An 18,032-nucleotide genomic window follows, 5' to 3' on the forward strand; every position below is an offset into this window, starting at 1 on the left:
TCCATTTCAAGGATTCAAAGAAACATACACATAGCTTTCATAGCAATCAATGCGCCATATTTATCGCTTCAGTATGGTGGAGGCCTGACATTTTTCTTATGCATTTTTCTATAGGAGTCGTGTCACATTGTGTTCATCCAACATATTTTCTCTTGCGGGAAACCCATTGTCTCAGTAAAAAGCATCTCATTTTATTCTTTGACTTGTTTACTTGGCTTACTGTGACTGATGCTTGCTTTGTTGAACAGTTGTGGAGCGTGACAGTGCTGTGCCGAGCTTGTGTAGTTTGGCGAAGAAAGGGAGAATTTTACATTTGATGTTGGGGACTCTTTCATATGAGACTTAATGACTCATCGCCAGCTGCCATAATTGCTCTTTCTGATTTTAATAGGAAATTGGACATAATATCAGCTTAATGTGCAGTGTCGTGAACACTGCTTTTTAGAAATGCTTTCCTTTTTAGCTATGATAATAATGGTAATTACAAAGATTATGCTTTAATTGCTAAGGGGGATAAATTAGGTCTTTTTTTTCTCTCCCCTATCTACCAGCTCTCTCGTTGTGTAGTCTTGCAACAGGTTGCATCAGACATTAAAGGAATATTTGAACATACAAATTGGTCATATGCAGCTACAGCAATGTCAGAATTCATCAAATAATTTGGAATTTTATTCAACCTGTATGAAACTTTACTGTGAAGACACATTGTTTTTCATTGAGGTTCTTGCAATTTCAGATTTGTTTTTAAATCTAAAAAATGATATCATACATATGTATCTATTATTACTGTTTGTCAGCTATAACCTCATAATTTGAAATCAATTATTGAAACAGAGCTGTCTGGATGTAACACACAAAACAATATAATCTACAGTAACTAGATTAGTCTTATTATCATCCATTTGTTTGTTTGTTTCAACATGTACTGGATGGAACATCTGAAAACAATGTTCGACCTTGGCGTTAGTTCTTTTTGCCAGAATGCAATCCTGGGTAAGAAAGACCAGTGTTGGCAATTAAAATTGAATCTCATTATGTGCTTCTTTGAAGAAATAGGGGAAAAAAAACATTTACACATCGGCACACACGCTCACATAAACACACCGACAGATTACACTGTCATACAAACCTAGGCTGCACATTTTCCTATTCCAGACCAGTAATTATGAACTTGGTGTCATCTGTTTGACAGGCTCATCCCTCTCCTCTTTGAGGATATCTGACGGGAACATCACCTTAGAGCTGGGGTGTCAGCTTTGAAAACTGTCTGATGGCTCTTCAGAAAGAGACCTCATGCCCGTGGTGAGGTGAAAGCCTATTGTTTTGTTTATTTAATATCAACAGACTATCTCAATAAAGGGCCATTGGGCTTCTTTATCTGCCTTACGGCACTGGGGATTGGTGTCATTGGAATTCTCCCTATTCAGGCTTTGAAAGCATTTTCTCCTGAAGCATGTGAGGGGAATACAGTTGAGTTGTTGCCACAAAGGGCATTGCATTAAAAAGCCATACCTCTGCTGGGTGACCTTTCACTGCACTGGGAGGTTGGCAAATTCCCTTTGGACACCTCGTCTGGCACTGTGATGGGAATGGCTCATGTGGTCAATAGATTCCAAATCAGGGATTCAAGGTGCAAAGTCAAAGACCATCCAGGCAAATGGCAACTTGTTTTTTGAGCCATTTCTATTGAAGCTCTCTCTGGGTGACTAGATGGTATGAATGCATGTTGGGGGCAAACAAGACTAAACGTATAAATTAAGACCCCACAGGAACAGAGAATGCTCAAACTGCTTCCTGCTCTGTTGCTAAGACAGATGTCCTCTCGAGTCTGTGCTCATTCAAGTAAAGTAAGCATTTCACCGTTAGTCCTCAACAGTTGTTTACGAAGCACGTGACAAATAACATTTGATTTATTACATTTTATTCTAAGGCATGCTTTTTAAATACATGAATCTGCCCCATGTACTGTATCGCCATACAAAGTATTACATGGTTTTATATAGATTTTGCTTATTCTTTGCGAAGCCCTTTAAAATTGATTTGTAGATCTTTATGCAGTTTCATCTTTTGTTCATGGGGTGCCGAGGATGTCAACGGATTTCATTGGGCATGTACTAACAGCCAGGGCCGCCCCCAAGCATAAGCGACATAAGTGGTCTCCTAGGGCCCCAGGTATATATATATAATATATATGCATATATATATAATATATATGCATATATATATAATATATATGCTATATATATATATATATATATATATATATATATATATATATATATATATATATATATATATATATATATATATATATACTTTTTGGAACTCAATCTGTTGAGAGTTAGAACAGTAGAATACACCAGGTTCATTTTCAAAATGTGTTTGCAAATCAGCAGTGTTTTTCTTGTTTGGTCAGATACTGACAGTTACTCAGTTAGCCCATGTCAGCTAACAATTTTTTTGATTGGTAAATTAGTCTAGCCGGGCCTCCTGAGTGGTGCAGTGGTCTAAGGCACTGCATTGCAGTGCTAGAGGCATTACCACAGACCCGGGTTTGATCCCAGGCTATGTCCCAGCCGGCCGCGACTGGGAGACCAGTGAGGTGGCGCACAACTGGCCGAGCGTGTCCAGGTTAGAGGAGGGTTTGGCCGGCCGGGATATACTTGTTCCATCATGCTCTAGCGCTGACTTCGGTTGCCAGGTGTTTCCTCCAACACATTGGTGCAGCTGGCTTCCGGGTTAAGCGAGCAGTGTATCAAGAAGCAGTGCAGCTTGGCAAGGTTGTGTTTCGGAGGACGTATGGCTCTCGACCTTCACCCCTCCGAGTCCGTACGGGAGTTGCAGCGATGGGACAAGACTGTAACTATCAATTGGGGAGAAGGGGTAGAAAAAAGTACTGAATAAATATATAAAAAATAGTTTAACCATTTATCTAAACTTGTAGTAATCTTGGTCGACCGGGCCACTAAAATGTTTTGCCTGTGAGGTGGTGGGGCCCCCCAACAAAATGTAGCTTAAGGCCCCCAAAAGGCTCTGCTCACACGGCAAAACCTTCACCTCATCTATAATCTTACATTTAGACACTTTACAATTGGAGGGTCTACATTATCATTATGAAACTGGAACTTTACAATTTTCTGAATTAACAAGGTGGATACATCAAACATTTCTTGCCTCATTATAGCTTGTAATGTGTCAGTTGTAGCTTTTAGGGTTTGAAGATTGAGAGAAAAGAACAGGAATTGCACTTAATCCTGTGACAATTTAGCGTTTCAGCATGCATGTGACTTAATGAGTCAATGGGACAAGATGAATAACCATACATATATCGCTGTCGAATTTCTTTTAAAGATGCTTCAAAATATGCTTAATCCTGTTCTTAAGTGTTTTGAAGGAAAGCATTTACTGTCACATTTGTTTCCGTAAATACATGCTGAATCTGTGCATTTCTCTATTGTATTCGACAATGAAACGTCATAAACAACATTATGTTAGACATCAAAATTGGATATATTTGGTACATACTGGAGAACAATTTTCCCACTTGAGATGGTAGCATCGTTTCTACATAATGATGACTACCACCCTTCAGGGATCAGGACATTATTTAATATCCTGTCTTGTGGTAGGCCTACAGACACTCTCTTCAAATGAGCTCACTGACTCAGTCACACATTAGTATATCAGCTAGATAGACACATAGTAAGACTGACTCTAATATATGTATTCAACGTTTTGTTTTTGTGACATAACAAAAGGAATTTTATGAACATCTCTTAAGGCAAATCATTGTTAGTTGCCAGGCTGCTGTCCATCATTATCCATGTCTCTTTCAGTGCACATTATCAATACCACACAATACCCAATGTGGTTGAACATATCCTGACGCCTTAAGGGGAATCAGAACTGGTTACAGAAATCATTTTCTTTCTCATGGAATCTTACAAGTTTCTTATGTCTGCGTGGATGTACCTTGGTCTCATGAACCATATCTTATGGGCCTTATTATTATTAAAACAATTACATCAGTGTTCACCTCAAGCTAGGCTTAAAGTGTTTTTACCTTGTTAAAACAGCACGTTTTTTTAATAATGAAGATTCCCTGCAGCTGTTGTTGACCTATCCCTCCTCGCCGAGAAACTGCGTTGCAGGGAATCGAAAGGAAGAGTTCCCACCTCAAATGTTAATCACAGTCTCTTCCCTGAACTGTTAGCAGCATGAGTGGGGTTGGCGGATGGTGAATATTTGTGAAAAGAATGCAATCTTTGTACTTTATCTATTTTTCTCCCCCTGTTCACTTAGTGAAGACATAAGGACTCTCACAGTCAGGTACATTTGGGCCTTAATGATGTCATGGTGAGGCCAGCTCGATGCTGAGCTGACCTTGATGAACACATAGTTTGTTATTACAGATGCAATTCTGTACAAAACATTGAGGCATCTATTGCAGGCATTATTAATACGGTTCTCTAGGAGCCCCGATTAAATATACAAACATACAGAAAGACTCAAACTCTTGGCATGCACCAACCACCTGAGAGTTGGCACTACCTACTGTATGTATATGACTAAAGAGTTCAGCACTGACACTGTAATGACACTTTCTGCTCACATGAGGTTAGGAGGACATTTCTGGGGCAGATGTCCTTGTCAGCCAAGAAGATAGCATTAAGCGACAATGATCAAATCAACTGAAGATCTCAAATCCACTAGCCTCATATTCGGCTGTGTGTGTGTGTAAGATCCCAATATGCCCGTAAATTAAATGAACTGTCAGAGAAGAAACAGATTCTACCAAGAGAGTTGAAAATCAAATATGAGTATGCAGAATACTCAGAAATGCCAGAATATACAGAATATATATCAGATGGATATATTGAACAAGCATATCCCTAGACTCAGGCAACAAATACATGAGTCAGGTTCTCTCTACCTCTTTCACCTTCTTACTTCCTCTCTCACTCACACAGCTGCATGCACCTGCACAACCGTAAGCACAGCCACTCTCAAATACACACACTACTGTAATTCACGCACTGTTTTGCCAAGTGTGTTGTGTGAGCCAAAGTGAGATAGGATTAGGCAACAACGGAGCACAGCAGCCAGGGAGAACATCTGGCCCTCATCAGGGTGGATCAACAGGGGGTTTGGAACAGGGCAGCAGATGGTGGAGAGGTTTCCACACAATGGGGAAAGCCTCCCAGCCCAGACCCACAATCCCCGACACACACTTAGCCTCTCTACTACTCCCGGCTAACAAAGACAGACCCATAATAACTCACTGAGCATCTTTCTACCTCTGTCATACTCCAAAAGAGAAGAGCAGTACACATTCACACACAAATGCAACCTCGTTCACTTTGGAAGTTGTGGCAAGCTGACATTTTCAAGACCACTTATTTGAGGACCTAAAATGAGCAACGTTGAGAGAGAACCAGGTACTTGATGGCAATAAACACGAGGGTTTGCTTTGTTTAATGCATTTTTTATAACCTTTACGTGTCCCTGTGATTTATCTTTGAGCTAGAACACCATGCACAGTTCAGGAAACTGAAAGGAAAAGCGTTATATAGCATAAACAAGGGCACAGCAACTGATTTCCAGCATCCATGAGATCTATGTTATGGACAGTACATAGTTTCACATGGCGTTTACATGGGAGGGGGGATATGGCATTTTCAGAAAAAGGTAGGTAAATGTGGTAATTTAAAGTGTTAATTTCCTCATTTATATAAAACATGACTTTCTAATTAAGCAATTATGTCATTTAAATGGCCGTCAAACTAGAATTGGCAGGGGAAATTGTATTGCTCGTGCAGTGAGTCATTCCCATTCAACCTCTAGTATCTTACACTGTCAAATGTCACAGCCCTCTTCCTCAATTACTATTGGAGGCCTAAACCAAATTGGTTTGAGTGAGTAATCTGTGAGCAATCCGTGTTTGCTGAGGCTAAGGGAATGAGACTGAGAGGCTGTAGCAGCCCTGCCTCCAGGCAGCTGCTTTCTGCATTCCAGAATCGAGCAAGAGCAATTAACAGTTCTATTGCCTTTTCCCCAGCACTTGACTGTGTTTGCTGTGTGCCATTAGCAGCGGGTATCACCTGTCAATGGACGCCCAGTCTCCCTGCCTCTACCCAGCCCACAAGACTCGAGCTGTGATTGATGACAGGTCAGCCAGAGACAGCCCTCTGAATTTTCTATTCTTCCACAGGGAAATTGCTCATTTTTTAGAAGTCCATTTCCATTTTTTGCTACAAGACAGCGTGCTAAGTTTATATATGACTCTGGTCCCGGGCGCTGAATTGTGATGAATTGTGCCACACATTGGACAGGAAAAAATATTAATTTGTGGAACTTTATTGTTTGCTTTTTTTCCTCCTTGTCAGGGGGCCTACTTACAACAAAATGTACATTTAAGTTGGCATGACATTCTTATTCAGATAAACGCAACGGAGCCTTCCCTGCGGTACCTACACAGTTAAGACTGTCACTTTGACATTGTGTTATTACTGGGGTCTCTAGCTTTTTAAAATACAAAACTTGTATCCTATTTGACGCGGCATTGGCTTCAAAGGGGTTATTTGTCATCATACAGATTTATGCTGTCATTCGGAGACATTTATATCACTTTAAGCTCTTCGGGTGTTCTACTTGTGGATAGCAATACCTCAGTGGCAACAGCCTAGAATGAGACTGCAATGATTGTGACTGCTTTAATGTTATAGCTATGCTCCAACAAATCAGCATCTGGTGATGAGATGTGGCCAATACCACTCCTATTGACTTTAGTAATCTACAGGTTCAGTATAGGGAGATGGATTTTTTTTTTCCCCATCCGGATTTGGAACAGAAATAAGTAAACATACTTTGAGAGAGATTTAGAGTTCTACGATTGACAGCGTTATCCATCTCCACACCTGCGGACGTTCAGAGAAGCAGCATTGCACAATTGAGTACTGCTTTGACTTCCGGCGCCGACAGAGATGGCCGCCTCGCTTCGCGTTCCTAGGAAACTATGCAGTTTTTTGTTTTTTTACGTGTTATTTCTTACACTAGTACCCCAGGTCATCTTAGGTTTCATTACATACAGCCGAGAAGAACTACTGAATATAAGATCAGCGTCAACTCACCATCAGTACGACCAACAATATGTTTTTCGCGATGCGGATCCTGTGTTCTGCCTTACAACCAGTGTAACGGAGTGGATTACATGCAGCGACCCGAAAAAACGACTCAGAAAAAGAGGGAAACGAAGCGGTCTTCTGGTCAGACTCTGGAGACGGGCACATCGTGCACCACTCCCTAGCATTCTTCTCGCCAATGTCCAGTCTCTTGACAACAAGGTTGATGAAATCCGAGCAAGGGTAGCATTCCAGAGGGACATCAGAGACTGCAACGTTCTCTGCTTCACGGAAACATGGCTAACTGGAGAGACGCAATCCGAAGCGGTGCAGCCAGCGGGTTTCTCCACGCATCGCGCGGACAGAAACGAACATCTTTCTGGTAAGAAGAGGGGCGGGGGCGTATGCCTTATGACTAACGTGACATGGTGTGATGACAGAAACATACAGGAACTCAAATCCTTCTGTTCACCTGATTTAGAATTCCTCACAATCAAATGTAGACCGCATTATCTACCAAGAGAATTCTCTTCGATTATAATCACAGCCGTATATATCCCCCAAGCAGACACATCGATGGCTCTGAACGAACTTTATTTAACTCTCTGCAAACTGGAAACGATTTATCCGGAGGCTGCATTCATTGTAGCTGGGGATTTTAACAAGGCTAATCTGAAAACAAGACTCCCTAAATTTTATCAGCATATCGATTGCGCAACCAGGGGTGGAAAGACCCTGGATCATTGTTACTCTAACTTCCGCGACGCATATAAGGCCCTGCCCGCCCCCTTTCGGAAAAGCTGACCACGACTCCATTTTGTTGATCCCTGCCTACAGACAGAAACTAAAACAAGAAGCTCCCACGCTGAGGTCTGTCCAACGCTGGTCTGACCAAGCTGACTCCACACTGCTTCCAAGACTGCTTCCATCACGTGATTCGACTGGGAGATGGACATTAAAACATTCCCTAACCAGAAACCTTGGATTGATGGCAGCATTCGTGTGAAACTGAAGGCACGAACCACTGCTTTTAATCAGGGCAAGGTGTCTGGTAACATGGCTGAATACAAACAGTGCAGCTATTCCCTCCGCAAGGCTATCAAACAAGCTAAGCGCCAGTACAGAGACAAAGTAGAATCTCAATTCAACGGCTCAGACACAAGAGGCATGTGGCAGGGTCTACAGTCAATCACGGACTACAGGAAGAAACCCAGCCCAGTCATGGACCAGGATGTCTTGCTCCCAGGCAGACTAAATAACTTTTTGCCCGCTTTGAGGACAATACAGTGCCACTGACACGGCCTGCAACGAAAACATGCGGTCTCTCCTTCACTGCAGCCGAAGTGAGTAAGACATTTAAACGTGTTAACCCTCGCAAGGCTGCAGGCCCAGACGGCATCCCCAGCCGCGCCCTCAGAGCATGCGCAGACCAGCTGGCCGGTGTGTTTACGGACATATTCAATCAATCCCTATACCAGTCTGCTGTTCCCACATGCTTCAAGAGGGCCACCATTGTTCCTGTTCCCAAGAAAGCTAAGGTAACTGAGCTAAACGACTACCGCCCGTAGCACTCACATCCGTCATCATGAAGTGCTTTGAGAGACTAGTCAAGGACCATATCACCTCCACCCTACCTGACACCCTAGACCCACTCCAATTTGCTTACCGCCCAAATAGGTCCACAGACGATGCAATCTCAACCACACTGCACACTGCCCTAACCCATCTGGACAAGAGGAATACCTATGTGAGAATGCTGTTCATCGACTACAGCTCGGCATTCAACACCATAGTACCCTCCAAGCTCGTCATCAAGCTCGAGACCCTGGGTCTCGACCCCGCCCTGTGCAACTGGGTTCTGGACTTCCTGACGGGCCGCCCCCAGGTGGTGAGGGTAGGCAACAACATCTCCTCCCCGCTGATCCTCAACACTGGGGCCCCACAAGGGTGCGTTCTGAGCCCTCTCCTGTACTCCCTGTTCACCCACGACTGCGTGGCCACGCACGCCTCCAACTCAATCATCAAGTTTGCGGACGACACAACAGTGGTAAGCTTGATTACCAACAACGACGAGACGGCCTACAGGGAGGAGGTGAGGGCCCTCGGAGTGTGGTGTCAGGAAAATAACCTCACACTCAACGTCAACAAAACTAAGGAGATGATTGTGGACTTCAGGAAACAGCAGAGGGAACACCCCCATCCACATCGATGGAACAGTAGTGGAGAGGGTAGCAAGTTTTAAGTTCCTCGGCATACACATCACAGACAAACTGAATTGGTCCACTCACACAGACAGCATCGTGAGGAAGGCGCAGCAGCGCCTCTTCAACCTCAGGAGGCTGAAGAAATTCGGCTTGTCACCAAAAGCACTCACAAACTTCTACAGATGCACAATCGAGAGCATCCTGGCGGGCTGTATCACCGCCTGGTATGGCAACTGCACCGCCCTCAACCGTAAGGCTCTCCAGAGGGTAGTGAGGTCTGCACAACGCATCACCGGGGGCAAACTACCTGCCCTCCAGGACACCTACACCACCCGATGCTACAGGAAGGCCATAAAGATCATCAAGGACATCAACCACCCGAGCCACTGCCTGTTCACCCCGCTGTCATCCAGAAGGCGAGGTCAGTACAGGTGCATCAAAGCTGGGACCGAGAGACTGATAAACAGCTTCTATCTCAAGACCATCAGACTGTTAAACAGCCACCACTAACATTGAGTGGCTACTGCCAACACACTGTCAATGACACTGACTCTACTCCAGCCACTTTAATAATGGGAATTGATGGGAAATGATGTAAATATATCACTAGCCACTTTAAACAATGCTACCTTATATAATGTTACTTACCCTACATTATTCATCTCATATGCATACGTAGATACTGTACTCTATATCATCGACTGCATCCTTATGTAATACATGTATCACTAGCCACTTTAACTATGCCACTTGGTTTACATACTCATCTCATATGTATATACTGTACTCGATATCATCTACTGTATCTTGCCTATGCTGCTCTGTACCATCACTCATTCATATATCCTTATGTACATATTCTTTATCCCCTTACACTGTGTATAAGACAGTAGTTTTTTGGGGGAATTGTTAGTTAGATTACTTGTTCGTTATTACTGCATTGTCGGAACTAGAAGCACAAGCATTTCGCTACACTCACATTAACATCTGCTAACCATTTGTATGTGACAAATAAAATTTGATTTGATTTGATTTGCTTTTTCTACCCCGAAAAAAATAAATAAACTTGCCCTCTGTAGTTCTCTAACATATTATTTACCTCCATAGATGTGAAACAATTCCCATCAGAATAGATGGTGAACTACTTTTCTTTGAGTGTTGAAATACGAATGTTGAATACTAGCTGACAGGGTTCCAAAGGTTTTGTCCCTTGACGCCCTGATGGTGGCAAATCGATTCCTGACACCCCTGCCAGCAGTGATCTTGTCATATCCCGACATGGAGGTCTGGAGAGCAAGAGACCATAAAAGCTCTCATCCAAAAAAATAAGTAAATTCATACTACTGAACACACTAAAATAGATAAGGATTCCAATGACTGCATTACTAGTGTGTCCAGAAGTGACCTAATTCAGCCATCATTATACTGTAAGTACATTTTCGTCCTACAAATTGCCAATTTCTTAAGCTAACCATGGACCACCTGGGGGCAGGAAGAGTATGTTTAAACATGATTTACAGTAAATGACTTCCACTGGAGGGTACAGGGCTGCTGTGCTGTAATTACACTGGAAAAGTGTAATGAGAGTAATATATGTAGAATATGAGGATACAGTATATCATCTTTAGGATACCTTGGCTCTACAGTATATGTCCAATCCTAGTCAGACTGGTTATTCCACTCTTTTACCCACACTACAAACTAAACTTCAGAGGCAGTATGAGTCTACAGAAGTATGAATGAGGTTTGTGTCAGCGCTTTCTGGTGCATAAGGGCTTGATGCACATGTAGTGTTTGATGACGTCCACATTACACCCCATTGTGAGGAAAAGTGCTGAATTAGTCACCTGGTCTAGAGAGCAGACGTTAGTACTAGTGGGCCTTGTTTCCCAGAGCCTTCCTAGTGTGACGTATCTTTAAGTGTTTCCCAAAACACTATGGCAAACGCTCTCTTTGCGTGGTTGTTTGGGAAACATTTAACGATGATAGAACATTTTGTAGATGCTAATGCCTGCAGGAAATGAAGATGCAGAAAATGAAGCCCTGTTAATTTGTGTCTCTTTCAAGAAGGAGTGTGATTGGTGAATATTGGCAGTGCAGGCTAGAACCCAGTTTTGGTCGTCTGGGTTACAAACCCGCATTTTTTCTTGGTCAATTAGTTTTGATCGATTTTTTTTTAAATTAACCCATTTTGTAATGTAATTTGTAGCGTACTATCGTCTTTATACATAATCGATTCCTACTATTCCTCTCGCCCTCTTTTTCTCTCTCGCACACACCCACCCACCCACCCACCCACTCACACACACAAACACACACAAGGGAGCTGACAGAATGCTGTTCCCCCGCCCCCTGAGTGCCCTTCTCAGAGCCTCTGTCAGGACATCTTACTGCTGCCCGGTCTGAGAAGGCCACACAGCTTTGTCACCTAAAGAAATAAAAGTCACAGTTGATTTACCTGACGAGGGCTCTTTGTTTGGGCTCCCCTTGACCGCATACTGTATACCTTTTCGGGCTGGTGCAATGTTCCCTCCTTCCTGCCCTAACTCTTTCCTTATTCAAAGGGTGCTCTGTTTTGGCAACAGTTCAGCTCAGTGGTGCTCAATCTTTTTAGAGGGTGATGTGTATTCTGAAGGTTCCCTGTGACCACCCACAACCCACAACCCCCCCCCCCTCCTCCCAGCCTCACACACAGTCAAAGTGACATTCCCTCAAGGTTGTGGTATGCAATGGTTGATCACTTGCATGACAAATAATCTGTATTTATATGATACAGAAAACCCTGTAGCAGAACAACACATCTGTAATGCACAGTGTAGATGTCTCTTGGAAACAATTAGATTTCAACTATGTATGTGCCCTGTGGTCTTGGCAATGCATGGGTCACAGCCCCTGTCTCGTCAGATGTGTCTGCTCCTATTCCCTCCCTTCAGTTTAGAGCCAGGCTCAGGGTTTTGCTTTTGCAGTTCACATAGTTCACATAGTTTAAGTGCTCACGTCTGTTTTTGCCTCTACAATGTCTTAGACAGCTTTGTCCATGTAATGTTAAAGGTCACAAGGCATGTTACGTCTGCATGTTAATTGCTTTGCAGTTGCTTATAGCATTGTTGGCATAACAAACTTTTCCTGGACAGCTCCGTTACATCATCCCAGAATCAATTGTCTAGGATCAAGGTCATTGAAAAGCTACATTGAAAATAAAATGAAGGGATAATGGTAAATCATTCACTGGTATTGGACATCAAAGATACTAAGACTTTCAGTGAGCACTTCATGGACGTGTGATGACATTCAAGGCACATTTCTGTCTCATGCTCATTATCTGCATTCGAACCCAGACTAAGCCGACCATCTCTGAATCACTCAGATTTCCTCAAGTTTATGTCCTGATGTAATTGTGTTTTATCGATTCGGCTTTGCCTAGACACCTGGATATCTCAGTAAATGGGCTGCAAAGATACAGTGGGTTTACCTGTATAAATAAAAAATAATTCAATGTAGGTATTACTTTTCTGAGACTGACTTTCAAGTGCTGATCCGCCCCTGCAAGTGTTATTGATGTTACCAGACAGCAGGCTAATGGGGTCCTATACTAATGCTTTGTTAACCTACTAGGCTGGGCATGCCCTACTGGGCATTCTCCTCTAAATAAAAATGTCTGGAATATATTGCGAAAACATTCAATTACTGTACATATTTGTAATCTGGACCCACATGTCATCTCTGGCACACAAAGTTGAATCTTCTCTGAAATTGATCATATGCTAACATGTTTATGATTTTTATAAAACAGAATTGCCAGAATTACATTCCCTAGCGTTGTGTTAGTTCAGTAACAGGTTCAAGCCAAGGCATTTCAAAGTACTGACAAAGACACACCAGTAAGCTGACTAGCCATTAAACCACAACTCAGATAGACAACAACAGAGATATCCCTCAGATCCACATCAGCTCATTCCCTCTCGATGTACAGTGGGGCAAAAAAGTATTTAGTCAGCCACCAATTGTGCAAGTTCTCTCACTTAAAAAGATGAGAGAGGCCTGTAATTTTCATCATAGGTACACTTCAACCATGGCAGACAAAATGAGAAAAAAAATCCAGAAAATCACATTTTTAAGGAATTTATTTGCAAATTATGGTGGAAAATAAGTATTTGGTCAATAACAAAAGTTTATCTCAATACTTTGTTATATACCATTTGTTGGCAATGACAGAGGTCAAACGTTTTCTGTAAGTCTTCACAAGGTTTTCACACACTGTTGCTGGTATTTTGGCCCATTCCTCCATGCAGATCTGCTCTAGAGCAGTGATGTTTTGGGGCTGTTGCTGGGCAACACGGACTTTCAACTCACTCCAAAGATTTTCTATGGGGTTGAGATCTGGAGACTGGCTAGGCCACTCCAGGACCTTGAAATGCTTCTTATGAAGCCACTCCTTCGTTGCCCGGGCGGTGTGTTTGGGATCATTGTCATGCTGGTGGAAGAAGGTTTTCACTCAAAATCTCACGATACATGGCCCCATTCATTCTTTCCTTTACATGGATGAGTCGTCCTGGTCGCTTTGCAGAAAAACAGCCCCAGAGCATGATGTTTCCACCCCCATGCTTCACAGTAGGTATGGTGTTCTTTGGATGCAAATCAGCATTCTTTCTCCTCCAAACACGACGAGTTGAGTGTTTACCAAAAAGTTATATTTTGGTTTCATCTGACCATATGACATTCTCCCAATCTTCTTCTGGATCATCCAAATGCTCTCTAGCAAATTTCAGATGGGCCTGGACATGTACTGGCTTAAGCAGAGGAACACGCCTGGCACTGCAGGATTTGAGTCCCTGGCGGCGTAGTGTGTTACTGATGGTAGGCTTTGTTACCTTGGTCCCAGCTCTCTGCAGGTCATTTACTAGGTCCCCCGGTGTGGGCTTTTTGCTCACCGTTCTTGTGATCATTTTGACCCCACGGGGTGAGATCTTGCGTGGAGCCGCAGATCGAGGGAGATTATCAGTGGTCTTGTATGTCTTTCATTTCCTAATAATTGCTCCCACAGTTGATTTCTTCAAACCAAGCTGCTTACCTATTGCAGATTCAGTCTTCCCAGCCTGGTGCAGGTCTATAATTTTGTTTGACAGCTCTTTGGTCTTGGCCATTGTGGAGTTTGGAGTGTGACTGTTTGAGGTTGTGGACAGGTGTCTTTTATACTGATAACAAGTTCAAACAGGTGCCATTTATACAGGTAACGAGTGGAGGACAGAGGAGCCTCTTAAAGAAGAAGTTACAGGTCTGTGAGAGCCAGAAATCTTGCTTGTTTGTAGGTGAACAAATACTTATTTTCCACCATAATTTGCAAATAAATTCATAAAAAATCCTACAATGTGATTTTCTGGATTTTTTTTCTAATTTTGTCTGTCATAGTTGAAGTGTACCTATGATGAAAATTACAGGCCTCTCTCATCTTTTTAAGTGGGAGAACTTGCACAGTTGGTGGCTGACTAAATACTTTTTTGCCCCACTGTATAATACAATAAATTGCCATTTCTTATCTCCAATTCCTTTTTTTCTGTTATTTTCCTTGAAGTGCTTGTGTCTTTCATGGTTCCAAGAATGGCTCGTGAGCTGCAGAGTCACAGGGCTTTGAGAGTGGAGCTGAGACTCCATAGGGTCCTGAGATTGCTTTTGAACACAGATCTACCTGCACACTCGCCAGTAGTCGCTACGTACATCTTAAAGGCGTCCTTAAAGTGCCCTCTTCCTTGCTGCAACGAACGGGAGCACGCATTAAGGGGATAGCTTAAAAGGCAGGTAGAGCCATTGTGTGTGTGTGTGTGTGTGTGTGTGTGTGTGTGTGTGTGTGTGTGTGTGTGTGTGTGTGTGTGTGTGTGTGTGTGTGTGTGTGTGTGTATCTCCAAGGTAATTCCACAACCATGTGGATGGACTTCAATGACATCCAGAGCATTAATGATAGATGTAAGTCCCAGTTCTCAGTTTCATTGACTGTCCAGTCAACAACTCAAGAGGCTTTGCCCTAGTAACTCCCTCAACCACACTTACATCGCTGTAACTAACCATCAACTGGAATTATCTTACTCTGACTTCAGAGCAGACACATTCTCCTTCCCTGGAGGACACATGGCTAGGGTTTGACTGTCGAAACTACTCCCATTTGTATTTATTACGGATCCCTATTAGTTCCTGCCAAAGCAGCAGCTACTCATCCTGGGCTTCAGCAAAATTAAGGCAGTTTATACAATTTAAAAACATTACAATGTTAATAACAATTTCCAATTCATTTTTCTCAAATAAGTACTTATATATTACCTGTGGTTGTCTGCCATGGTCTGAAAAACGACAAGGAGGAGGAGGCAGGGAAACGTATTGTAGAGCGAATACTTTGTCCTACCAGTGAACGGGATTGGCCCTTGGAGAGCTGAGCAGTGTCTGGCAGTGAAGTCAGGGGGAAAAATGGTGTGGCAGCATAAATTAGCACCTGAGCCCAGAGAAATCTGATCCACTGTGCCAAGCACATTCTGATGGCATTTGTATGCTCAGAGTCATTCCATTGTCACACCAGAGGAAAAACACATACGTGTTCGTGCCTGCCTGTGTACGTTAAATAGAAACCGTTGTTCCAGTAACAAGGTACAACATGGGTGGCTCTTTTCCAAGTACAGAGGCCCACAGTAATATTCTCCCTCCATTTATCAATATTTTCCAACTGATTTCCCTGACCGTATTTGCATGTTTTCGGAAGCTTTTAAAAATAAAATTGAATATGCTACTCCGTATCGTTAAATATAATGTTACACAAGGGTGTCCTTGGGTTGGAACAGGGATATTGGAAAAATGACCCTGAGTAATAGAGTGTAGAAGTTAGTACTAACAACAGACTGTGAATCTCTTGTTATTGAGTGTTTCATATTGGTAAGAGTTTAAGTGTTGTCGGAACTAATAGAGCTGGTGCTGCGATTGCTCCCTGGGGCAGGAAGAGGCAATACTCAGAAACTAAATCTGTAGGAGGCTGCCTTCTGCAATGCTAACTGATGGACTTTGAGTAATTAGAGCTGCAATTTCCAAAATGCCTATTAAAGAGTTCCTTTACATCTGGTCTGAGATGCTTTGTTTATTAAAACAATATTGGAAACCCGATCTTATACTACCTGGATGTTAGGCTGTACAGAACTGTAGTCAGATGTCTCATCATTAATATGACATGTATTTGTCTAGAGAGTTGTTTAAGAATTAATTACCGTGCTTTCTCATTCGTGAAAGAGTGATTTGCCAGGTGGAGCTGGATAAAATGAATATGGAGGGATGGGCTGAAATGATATTGCCATGATAAACACACGGTCGGACCTGATCCATCAGAGAAGACAAGCCTGTAGATGTGAAATACACCAGTAGTGGCTCCTCCTATTTACATGAAATGATTAAATGTGTCCTTCACGGAGAATGAAAGAGCATTGGACAGCTCCCATTGACTTTGCCGTCTTGCCTCTGTCGGCTCCACTTTGTGATGTCTAAATGTTGCCTCGACTGACTGCAGAATCTAAGTGAAGAGAGTAAGATATGCTGGAACAAAACTAAATACAGAGTTTTTAATAATAAACCTTCAGTACTGTTCTTCAGAAAGTTCTGGATCAATACCATTCTTGAAAAGCAGACAAAAGGAGTGTATCTATATCTTTGGGGATCCACAGTATTTAAAAAAAAATTTTTTTACTGCAGTGAATGATCATTTGAATTGATTCCAATAGATCCTTGTCAAACATTATTAATCTTGTGGACAAAAGTATCCCTATGGCAAAATAAATATCTGGATTGCAAGCAAAGAGGCATGAGAGAGTTAGCTGCTTGCTACTGGCATGGTCTAAGGTTCATAATGACAGACTGAGAAAAAAACATGGCCAGATATCACTTCCCTCCACTGAGATCATTTATTAGCCTGTCAGCCGGCATCTCATACTTAATTCATTCCACAATCATTTAACTAAGTGCAAGAATTATTTACATGTTTAATGCTGCCATAAACAATATTGACCCTACAGGTACACCGTTTTCAGAGTTACAAACTCATTGCCTATCAAGCAGATCAAGTTACATTGAGTGCTTTTTCTCCTCCGCTATGGAGACTTCTGTGATACTTCCCCAGTTCCATGGGAACATTTTTTTATGGAGACATTAGTAGAGACACTAAATATCTATGTTAATAACAAACATCTAGTTCATCCAGAGTCGGAGCTACGAGATAGAAACGCTATCGTAAACATGATCGGCCTGAGGATCATGTGTCAGTTTCATCACAGAGCTTAAAGAACCGTAATCATATCAGACGAGTGTAAAATCACTAAGGTTTTATATTCCATCCGCATCACTTATTGTGCCTGATAATCCCACCTCAATGAATGAGCTGCATATCAGAAATGAATTACTGCCAGACTCTGTCATATCATGCTGTTGATGCCGTGGATTTATCACGCTAGGTTTATTTCTGCCTTTGCCTATGGAGCCATTGTATTGCCTGGGTCTCTGCGGTATGACTCCTCAGTAATAGCTCCGTAACTTGCCATTTTACAAGCGTGAATGAAGCTACACTGGGGACATTTGAACAGCATGAAAAACACAACGCATTATACAGACTCTATCACTCAAATGTTTCAACTGTCCCTGATAGCACCATTGTTACTCCGTCTAATTATACTGCCTATGTATTTAC

At 42.4% G+C, this 18,032-nt stretch overlaps 1 long non-coding RNA gene across 1 annotated transcript in view; it reads right to left on the reverse strand.

Moving 5' to 3' along the window:
• Positions 1-15,856, reverse strand: part of LOC121847838 — a 37,450-nt gene extending 21,594 nt beyond the window's left edge. Inside the window, exon 1 of the long non-coding RNA XR_006084706.1 lies at positions 15,638-15,856. This is a non-coding gene — a long non-coding RNA (uncharacterized LOC121847838). The remainder of the gene's footprint in view (positions 1-15,637) is intronic.
• Between the last annotated feature and the right edge of the window lie 2,176 nt (positions 15,857-18,032).

This window comes from Oncorhynchus tshawytscha, linkage group LG12 (assembly GCF_018296145.1).
Source record: "Oncorhynchus tshawytscha isolate Ot180627B linkage group LG12, Otsh_v2.0, whole genome shotgun sequence".
Classification (NCBI taxonomy): domain Eukaryota; kingdom Metazoa; phylum Chordata; class Actinopteri; order Salmoniformes; family Salmonidae; genus Oncorhynchus; species Oncorhynchus tshawytscha.